Source organism: Zonotrichia albicollis, chromosome 3, assembly GCF_047830755.1.
Source record: "Zonotrichia albicollis isolate bZonAlb1 chromosome 3, bZonAlb1.hap1, whole genome shotgun sequence".
NCBI lineage: Eukaryota > Metazoa > Chordata > Aves > Passeriformes > Passerellidae > Zonotrichia > Zonotrichia albicollis.
In genome coordinates, this window is record NC_133821.1 from 90,265,846 (window position 1) to 90,277,163 (window position 11,318).

The 11,318-nt window shown below is 41.5% G+C and overlaps 1 long non-coding RNA gene across 1 annotated transcript; it reads left to right on the plus strand.

Annotated features, from left to right (window-relative positions):
- Positions 1 to 972: 972 nt before the first annotated feature.
- LOC141728597 (uncharacterized) lies at positions 973 to 10,420 on the plus strand. The gene is made up of 3 exons (XR_012579710.1): positions 973 to 1,122; positions 8,421 to 8,535; positions 9,072 to 10,420. It is a non-coding gene; the product is annotated as an uncharacterized LOC141728597 (long non-coding RNA).
- The last annotated feature ends 898 nt before the right edge of the window (positions 10,421 to 11,318 follow it).

An 11,318-nucleotide genomic window follows, 5' to 3' on the forward strand; every position in this document is an offset into this window, starting at 1 on the left:
GACCTTCAAACAATGGGATACACATTTAGCAAAGGCTGCCTGGGCAGTCAGCATTAGAGGATCTGCCAGCTGTGCTCAAGCAAAACTTCTGCATAGTGTAGAAGGGGATAAAGTCCCTGTAGTGCGCACAAAAAAGCTTCTGGAGAAAACCATCAGAGTTATTCCTGCATCAGGCAATGACAGTCCCATCCATGGGATTGCTGTTCTCAAGGACCTGGCTGCATTTGGTGGGTAATGTGGGAGGATAGGGAAGTCCAAAGTTTTGTTCCAGGGGATCTGGTTCTGTGTGAGAGCAGCCAGTGATTTGGATTGTATGATGGTAATTGCCATATAACACTGTATGTGATGGCACTGTTATATGATGCCATATAACACTCATGTCACCACTGCTGGGCTGGCTACACGCAACATCAGGGGTATTACAGTAGGAATCACCCACATTCATGAAGAACAAACTTTGATGAGTCTGAGCAAAAACAGAGACCAGATAGAGCTGAACTAGCACAGCAGTGATGGAATCACAACTGACTTGAGCAGGCAAAAATCCAACACCACACACCACCTCTCCTGTCCCAAGAAGCAAAATGACACATGAAACCCAAAGTCATGGACTAAATGAAGTCAGTGGAGTTGTTAGGGGAATGGCACATAGACTAAGGGAATGATATCTGTGTTTATAGAAGACAGGAAAAGTGATGGTGGTTTCTTAGGATCTATTGAAAAGTGTGGGAGCTGGGAATGACATAAATTGTATAGAATAAGGGCTTAACATTGCTCTGATTTCAGCTAGGATAGAGTTAATATTATTTCTAGTAGCAAATATAGCGCAGTGTTTTGGATTGAGGATGAGAGCAATGTTGATTGTTATCAGCACACTGGTGTTTTAGCTGTTGCTAAGCACTGTTTACACTCAGTCTAGGACCTTTCAGGCTCTCACCCCACCCCACCAGCAAGTAGGATGAGGCACACAAGAAGGTGGGAGGGGACACTGCTGGGACAGCTGACCCAAGCTGGCCAAAGGGATATTCCATACCATATGGCTCCATGCTCAGCATACAAACTGGGGGGAAACCTAGCCAGAGGCCAGTGTTTGGGAGCTGGCTGGGCATCAGCTGGTGGGTGGTGAGTAATACATTGTGCATCACTTGTTTTGTACACTCTAATTCTTGTATCATTGTTATTAGTGCTGTTTTTTTCCCTTCTGTTTCTGTCCTATTAAACTGTCTTTATCTCAACCCACGAATTTGACTTTTTTCCCCAGTTCTCCACTCCACTGCAGGGAAGGAGAAGGGAGAGGAGGAGCAGCTGTGCAGAGCTTAGCTGCCTGCTGCGTTACATCACGACACCCAGCAGTCAGGACAGCTATAAGGTGCTGGTGTAGGTCCTCTGTCATGTAACTTCCCCACAGGTGAGGTCCCTGGAGGAATCTCTCAAGTGCTAGACTGGAACATTTAGACCAGTATCTATCATCACCCCGAATGTGACTGCAGTCCAGCTACACAGTCTCATCTATTTAGGCTGCTCTGGACAAAGACCAAGTGGCTCTTTGTCCAACCCTGGATCACCAAATCTTTTGAGGTGACCTGCTTCTGAGAACTGGCACATCTATTCAACCCTGAGCAATTGGCATTAGTCACCCAAGGAAGTTCTATGCCAAGGCCAAAGAGGAGTACAGAAAATTCTGGGAAGCTGATGGACAGGCTCGTCCAAGGCTTCAGTTGGGTTCAGAATGGTGGGATCCACGCCAAGATAGCAGGAGGAGCTCATCCTTGAATGCCACTCAAAAGGCAAAGTCAGATTTATTATTATTATTATTATTATTATTATTATTATTATTATTATTATTATCACTACTACTACTACTACTACTACATGCAGAGCTGCCACACAAGTTTCTGATACTGAATAGCAACAAGTGGCAATGCGAAGGTGTAAGAAATGTGTGAAGCATTAACTGTTTCTGATTGTTCCAGATCATCCAGCAACCAACATTTTGGAGAATACTTGAACTGGGTGCTACACTTGACTTTTATGCTTGACTGACACAACCAACTGTCTTCCATATACATTTCTTCCTTTTTCTTGTGTGAAATTTTCTGGTAGCAATGCCTTACATTCTGATGACACTCTATTATAAAATACAGTGAATAATTATCCTTTATTCAACTCTTCTAACCATCTGATATCACCCCCAGTCATCTCTTGGTGTTGAAATTTTAGTCTATTCAGTGTTTTCTGCTATAGAAACTTTCATATTTCTGATTAACTTCCTCTGCAACTTTTTATGTTCTACTGCCTTTGCAAAATTTATTTCTTATATAAAAATATAAGAATATATTTCTTAAATGTAAGAAATATTTCTTATTTCTTCTATGCAGTTAGGTGCTGCATAAATTCTGATTACATTGACCTAAATCTGCTTGCTCCTTGATTTTGGGCAATATCTACCAGCTAGGTGCAGACACACGTTTAGATTTCTCTTTTTGCTCCTACTCTTCAGCTCTGCCAGTTCCCAAATGGAATCAGTATTACTTGTCCTGTTACAGCAGGTCAAAGTTTTGGGATGTTGGATTTTTGCTACCCAGACTATTTTTTAAAAGTTATATTTGGGGAAGAGGAAGTATCTGATTTGTGAAAGGCAAATTAATCTAGGACCCACACCCCAGCTGTCAGTACCTTTTGGGAAAAAACCAGACAAAATCAACAGAACCTTTTAGTTTAGATGCCATTTATTAAAATGCAACATTCACATTGTCTGCAAATAACAGCCAGATGAAACTTGTTGGAAGATTAAGTTTCAATTACAGCTGACATTTCCAAAACACCATGTGATAGAAAAGCCTTTCATACCCCCAAACCCAGACAGTCACCTCATATCTCCTGTTTTGGGTCATCAGCTTTTCAAAGGGTCATCACTGGCAAAATCCACTGCAGAGATAGTGGCTGGCATTTTTGTGCTCCAGCAATCATGGGAGCCATCAACACCAGAGCCAAGTAAGGAGAGCAATCACACAGCATTCCCAGCAGCCTGTGGGATGCTCATGATCAGCACACATTGATGCTGTGATTTCACAGGAGATATTTGATTGTACAGGCAAGTCAAAAATCCATACGTGTGAGGGGAGCGAAGGGAAAACGCTCATCCATCAACAATAGTGGTTTGGGGAAGAATGGTTTGTCTGGGATTGGAGTGTTGTTTTTTCACCTCTCACAGAATTCCTATGAGTCTCAGACAAGCTGTTTATGCCAAGTTTAACAGAGGACTACACAAAGTCTTAGGAAAGGATGGGTGCCTTTGGTTCTTGTCTTTCTGGGCTCCTTCTGGGCTTCTCAGGCTCATGTGACCAGGGCCTGCCCTACATGGGTATTGAGAGCATCCTTCCAGAGTAACTTCTTAGGTGTCTTTGAATCTACTTTCCAACTAAATACCCGCAAGTTTCAGCTACTCCACTAAAAAAAAAAAAGAGTTGGTTTGTGCATTCTAAAATGGAGAGATCAGGCTGGAAAACAAAGAGGCCAGCAAATCTCCAGTCATGCCTGAACTCAGACAGGCTGAGCATCACCATCCCTGAATTCCCTCGCTGTTTCTCTGGAGAACCTGGGCAGGAATACCTGGGTGGGTTTCACAGCTCATGCCTGTGAGCTGGGTGGAAATGTTTGGAAATGCCCTAATCAGCTGCAACGTAGACAGACCTTGAATCGCACACTTGTGGCTGGGATTGTTTATTGATTGTAGCCAATATAATCAAAATAGCCTCTTGCAAAAAAAGGGTCTGTCACTAGGGTTGTTGGACACTACCAGAATATCCATTTGGAATAACTCTGGTTATAAGAAAAAGCTTCTCCTGAAAGTGTATTCTGAGAGTTTCTTGTACCTCTGCAAGCCCTTTGGGAAATGAGACCCATCCAAGGAACAGAATCTTTCAAATACAGACATATGAGTCACAAAAACACCATCTAAAAATGCCTATATGTGAGCAGATTTGTGCTGCCCAGAGTATAACTAAAAATAAAGGAATAATCTAATAAAGAAAACTACAGGAGGAAGACTAAATGACAGGAATTTTCTTGTAATGTGCCCTCAGCTGGACTAAGCAGCTTCTGATTCCACTGATTGAGATGGTTTTGAGGCACAAGCTGTAGGGTTAGATAAAGGGCTGTTCTTAATCTGACTTACTTGAAAATACACAGCACACATCTGTCTCTTAGCTGCAACAAAATATTTACCTTCATCTTTGGGACAGGAAAATTACAAGATCAATTGAAATAAAAAATGTACATATATCATGCCCATCTCCCCTTTGCCTTGAAAAATTATAAATATTCTAAAACTCCAAAGCGATATTCATAGTTTTGGCTGAACCACCTCTTGACAAGCAGAAATTTTACAAAACTACCCAATACAAGAACAGCAGCTGAACCCCCTCAGTTTGGGAAGAAATCTTATTTAGGAAGAGGTCTTTTCACAGATCCAGTCTCTTGCTTAAGGCTATTTTGTACCAATAACACTATTTGGAACATCAGTAAAATGGACTGACCACTGCACCCAGCACAGCTACTTAGTTTTCTCATCTTTCAATCACCTGACAAATCTTGCATTGTTAAGATGCATTTCCCACCTACATGCAGTACCTCAAGCCATCTTAAGATTTATACATTGCATTAATCTTTTCATTGATGAGCATTTCCTAATGGTGGGGGATTTTTTTTGTCTCCCTTATTTCCTCCCTGAAAGCATTTAGCACTGGTCAGATTACTTGGCCATAAATGCTGAGTGCTGTTATGTGCACTGCAGGCTATTACCACCAGCTCCTTTTCCCAAAGAGAGACTGATCTACACCCACGGCTGACAGCTCTCCCTCTGACACCACCTTTCTGATCACAGCATATCTTCTTTCATCCCAGCAAGCTCTTAAAATAAGGCTTCTGACCCAAGCACCAACAAAGTCATTGGGCACCTCTGCCCACTGTGAACAGCAAGACCCAGGAGTCCCTCTGATCTGCGTCTGATGTCAGGATGAAATACACATGGGGTGTGCATCAGCCTCCATGAGCAGACTTCAATGGGAGGAAAATCAGGTTGCACAGATGCGTTTCAGACAACCTGCTGACAGAGAGCACTGAGAGATCAGGAGCTGAGGGCTTGCCAGGACCTGGCCTGATCTGTGCTCTGCACGCAGGTGCTGCTTCCCAGGAGCACTGGGTGCAATGCAGCACGCCAGGAGCAGTTTTAATGTGCATCCCTGGAGCCTCAGGGCACCCACTCCGCAGGGAGAAGCAAACCAGGGCATAGATAATGGAGATGAACTGAAAGCCCAAGTAGGTATTTTATGCCTGTGTATTACAGGTGAAAATCAAAGGGAAAAATCCACTCTTATTTACATTTTATGGTCATGGAGGGCATTGAAAAGCTGAAGTAGTGCTGCTGAAACCCAGTCTGGGCTTTGATGAGCTTCAGTTAGATAAGATGGGAGGGTTATGGTCACTAAACTAGCCTGTTTAATTGAGCTGTTTCTTCTGTAAAATCTCCAGAGTGCTTCTTTTAAAAATGTGTTTAAGAATACAATTCTAAAACAAATATAATCAAAAAAATCTCATTATTGGCAAGGAAGATGATTTACTGGGCTAACTAAGATTAGTGGTACCTTAGGTCTTTTCCTCTGATAATTTGAGTGTGAATACACATAGCATTCCTTTGTTTTGCTTTAAAATAAATCACTTGCAAGTATTTGGAAATGAAATGGTACGGTCATTTCCTGCCTTAGGCTGACTCTATTTCTGATAGCCCAGTGCTTTCCACTAATACAAGAATTCCTTTTATTGTAGAGCGGTATGCAGCTTGTTGTGATACCATTAAGGAGCTCACTGAAGGACACAATGGAGTGATTGCCCAGGGACCAGAGATGTGTGACCTCAAAGTGCTCAGCTTTTCTCCAGTTGGGGGGTCCAAGGAGTGCATTTACAATACACAACAAAAGAAATACATTTTGAATACAACCCATGGCTAACTGAATAAATATTGGAAAAGCTACTGCTAAACACTGTATTCATACAGTACAAATAGCAGGAATCCATTTCAACTGCTGAATGCCAAGCAGTACATCTATTCTTACAGTCATATTTTTAACTACTTTTAAAAAATATTTACCACTTCTCTGCTAACAAAAAGGTAATTTTTATCATGATCTTTATTTTTGTCCTAAACCACTTACATGCCTTTTTGATCCTTGAAACCAAAATTTTTCCAAACTTTTCAAAATAAAGTCATTGTTAGTTTGTACTGCACTTTAATTTACACATTGATGTATTCTTCTAACCAGTATCTCACGCTTCTCTTTTTCCTCATTCTGTCCTAAATCATGAAAAATAGACAATTTATTTCAGAATCCAGTGCATTACCAGGAAAATAAATCTACATTGTTTCACTGCATCCTTCCATTAAAGACTGCAACCCTTTCTCCAGAAATGTCAGCATACATACCAAAGAAATTATATCAGCTCAAACTGCCTTATCAATGTACTCAGATTTACTAGTCTAGCCTCTGAACTGCAGCAAACACGGTAATAAATCTTGGCAGGAAGAAGTTCATTCTGATTGTTTCCTCCCTCAGATCAGAAAACCAAGCATGCATGGCATTATAAATTTTTCCTCATCCATAGTTAAAGGTGAGCTGTGTGCACCCCCCACACAGCAGCACCCCCCTGCCCCGATGGGAAATGAGCAGGAGAAGCTTGTGCTGGCTTGCAAGCAAGTGGCATTTCTTTAAGGAGGCTCTGTCAGACACACAGAGTGTTACACAAACACAGTAACCTCAGACAACTCACACTTCTGCTTTGGGCATCCAGCAGAAGTTGTGAGGATCTATAGTTCATTGTCTGTCCATCCCTGGCTCCAAAGATCTCTGTTTATCACCCAGGAGGGTATTACCCCCAACCCCCATCCCACCTCACAGTCCTCCACCTGGTGCTTCACTACAATATTTCTGAGTTTAAATAATTCCCATCCATCTCTCTGCCTACAGAGGATAAGACTCTGAGCATCCTCCTCCTCCTCCACAAGATGCAATGCCCCAGGACTGAACCTCAGCAAGTGTGAGAGACCACCAGCTCTCAAACAAGGCAGCATCTTTTAGGAGCAGAAGGCATAGCCTTGTTTTCCACTCAAATGAGGAAGTGCCTGCCTCATTAGGTGAAAAGGGGCTCAAAAGCCCAAAGAGACCAAGGCCATAATCTTAGTGTGCCTGTCTCTAGGCAGGGTGCAGCACCAGAAGTGGGGCCACGATGGGTAGGACAAGAGATCCCAATAGGAAATGCTGTTTAGGGAAAGCATGCAAACCTCCCCACTTTCTCTGATCCATTCTAAATGCCCTCTGTTTGCTGATGGATCTGGTGAATAGTAGCTCTGTCTTCACTTTATCCACTGCCTTCATCACTCCCACACTCACTCTTCTCCATCCTGCAAAGTGACCTCTAGGCCCTGTCCTCTCCTTTCCATTTGTTAAACTCCTTTCCCATTTGTTACCTTCCCATTGCTAACCTTCCCAGTAGTTAACCAGCTTCCACCCTGTACCCAGGCTCTCCTCCTGTAAGCAGTGAGGCCGCTTCCTTCCTTGAGCAACATCTGGTGCTCATCCAAGTACCCACCCATCCAAACACATGATCCATCCACCAGCTTCCTGAAACATTCCAAAACTGCAGCCAAGTAGCCACCCATCCAAACACATGACGTATACTGCATGCCCTCCATCCAGCAGTGTGGATGCCATGGGACAGAGAGAGGAAAACGGCAAGCGCTTCTCACAGCGGCCTGTGAGAAGTTTTAGGGAGTTGCAAAGACGTGATAACTTGTAAAGTATAAACAATTTGCAGGTGGTATTTTTCTACTTCTTCTTTCTCTTCTTCTCAAAGACAGTGTGTGAGAAAGATGTTTTTGTTAGTTAACCAGTCAAACAGAATGTATTACATCACTCTATAAAAACGCACGCAGTTCTCTTGAATAAAGTCTTCTTTGCTCTTTTCTACAATACTGCCTCCTGCTTGTTCCTGTGTTATTCTCAACGCAAGAGTGGCACACCAGCTTTCTGAAATATTTCCAAAACTGCAGCAGGATGCTGGGGCAGGATTCCCTTACCATGACATCTCCTTCTCAGGAGTTATGGGAACATGACAACTTCTCAAGAATACTCAGAAAACTTATTCTTTGAAGTCCAGCACTTTACAGGGGATGGAAGTCAGAATCATGGTTCATCATCCCCATGAACAGAGGAACCCTTGGGTTGTTGGGAATTACACTGCCAGCTCATCAGTTATCAGGCATAAAGAGAGGTTACAAACCTTGGCCTGCACTATCTAATTCAGCTATTGGAGCTAATATTTCCCACATATTTTCTTCACACTGATTTCGTTCCTTTGACCCACAGGCCCTGAGGAATGCACCCAGTGTGGGAATGTCTTCAACCCTTTCAGCAATGCATTCATCAAAGTTCCAATGGGCTGTTCTGCAATGTCTTAATGTCCATGAAGTCTCATTTATCAGTAAGATCCCTTTTATATTTTTCTACCAATTCATTACCTTTCTTTAGATGTATCTAAGGAACCTTTTTACTCTTGGCTTGAGTGTCTTTTGTGAGGTGTTTTCCAAATGCTTTTTTCAGCCCTTTTATTCTCATGTTTAAATTTCATCTCAAATATTTTATGAGCCTTGCCATTACTTTTATTAAAAAAAATATTTGTTTTTCCTGGACAAAGAAAACTCTTTGTTTCTTTCCAATCTTTGTCTTCTCTAGGGCCACTCAAACTTTTTGTTGACCACGTTGTTCTTTATCACTTTTTATTTTTTTGATTTTTGGCACACATTTCACCACTGCTTCTAGCATTTCAGACTGTTGAGGGAGGTTGAGCTTGTTCTGTGTGACTTTTTTTTTACTAATTACTGCCTTTTAATGTCGCTCCTTGTTTCTGAATGTAACATCTGCATGCTGAATTAATTTGTCCTGCTCTCTCACCACAATGTTGAAAGTTTTTGCAGTGCAGTTGCATCTATAACCACCTCACCCACTAATGACTCCCAGGTAAGACCCAGTACACCACTGAAGAGCAAATCCAGGCTGATGACTTCCCCTGTGCATCCTAGGACTGCTTGTGATGTGAACCCAGCATCCATCACCATTGCCTCATGTAGGATGTCTACAGGTGTCCCACATTAGAAGAAGCAACAGAATTCATTAACAAAAAAAAAAAGAAAAATGGGAAGCACGCATTATTTCCTTTGGTTTTAGTGATGCACCCCATCTTCTTTATTCACTGTTAGATTGCAGAACTATACATCACAACGTCAGTTCATTAAAAAAGTGAATATTCTCTCCAAAAATCTAAATACTCACACCTGAGCATGTGCCAGATGTGTTTACATCAGGCTCCTATGTCATCCAGCTGAATACACTATTTACATCCAGAACTGCCTTCTTCATAATGAACGTCCTTGAAAATGTTGTGATAATATTCTCCAGTGGAAAAAAAAAAATTGACTACATATAAATTTCTACTAAACAAGTTTCTTAGGAAGCAATTTCATGATGGGAGAAGAATCTATTCCCCACCAGCTCTAATGTTTACTTCATCACAGGCAGAGCCATCACTTAAAATTTCTCCCCAAGGCATCATAAATAATGCCACAACACACTGCTCCATTTTTTAGCATCAAAAATTCAAGACACAAATGGCAGAGGCAGTGGCCTTTGTGAATGCTAAGATTTGTTCCCTTATAAAGCTTAGTTATTACCAGGTATTCTCAGAAAGATGTTATCACTGTATCATGCAATTACAGGACTTTATGTGATGGCAGACTACTTTACAAGAAGAGCATATGGAAAATACAAGAGCAGATCTATTGATTTGAAGATGCTTTTGATTAAAGCACTGAAGCTGGCATGACACTTCTCAAGCCTTTGAGACTATCTATGTTTCAGAAATATCACAACACAGACATTTTCTGACAGATTCTGTTTTGGATTGGTAATATCCTCCATAAATCTGTGCCCAGAATCCAGTGTGCACCAAGATCTTGAAATTTGATGTCAAGGACTGGGAAACCACAAGAGTTTAGATAGAAGAGAAGAACTGCTAAATTACAGGAAAATCTCCAAACATGGGTTATCTCATGCTCCAAACGATCCCATTTATTTTTGCAGCATCTTTGGCCCTCGTGTTCCTTTACAGATGTTGTGGCAACATTTTTAGTTCTTACATGGGCTAAACTAGTTTCTGTGGTCTCAGATCTCTGCTTTAGAAGAAAATACATAAAATATCATGGTTGAGAAAGCCTGTTAATATTATTATTAAGTAATTGAAAATACATTATTTAGTTTCAAATAATGTCACTTAACAACTTATATAGCTACTTGGTAGAGACAAAGCTACACTGTACAAAGAATAAATGCATTTTTTGCCTCCTGTTGTATCTCTACTATGTGGAAGACAAATTCAAATTATGGAAATAAATTACATTTAAGAAAAAGGAAGGTTATGCTTAAATAGACTATAATTGACTAATACAAGAAATTCTAAAATACCTATTAGCAAAAGGAAAGAAATTAAATCCTTTCTCTTTTAATTCATAGGAAAAAAAAATCACATAAACATTTCTGCCAGAATTTCATTCTTCCATACTAAGGAAAATCAAAGGCAAGAACGCCTGTTTTCTTTTTAAAGGTCCTATTTTTCTCTCTAGCACCTGAATTCAGCCCAGTTCCAGCTGGGGTAAAGGAGGCGGATGGGAGGAGCCAGAACAACACTTCACAGGTTTTTGGAAAATGTAGCACCTTTTTTGCCTTTTTTTTCCTACTTTTTCTTCAGCAGTTGCAATAATTGTGAGGACTGCTGGTCTTAAAGCAGTCTAAAACCCTTGCCTGCAGAATTTTTCTGCCAACTCCATGGCCCTGGGAGCTACCTTTGGAATAGAAGCTGAGCTGCCTTCAGCCAGAGCCAGCTTTGCAGCTCTGGGCACATGGAGACATCCTCTCTCCTGGAGCTGGTGAGGAGGGAGACAGAGATCTGGGAGGAGGAAGTCTTGTCCACCTCATGTTCAGCTGTGGGAGCCTGGCAGATGCGAGGAGCTGGCCAGCAGCTGGCTTGAGCTCCGGGCCGTTCCAGCTCCCATTCTAGCACCCTGCACAGCACTTCTAATTAGTTACATCCAAGTGTTTCAAGGTTAGTGTTGGCTCTAAACCAGGGAAAATAAATAAGAAAATTTGATCATATGCTTTAACCTTCAGTTCATGGTTGTTATGTGTCAGAGAAAGAAGTAGGTGCTGTCACTT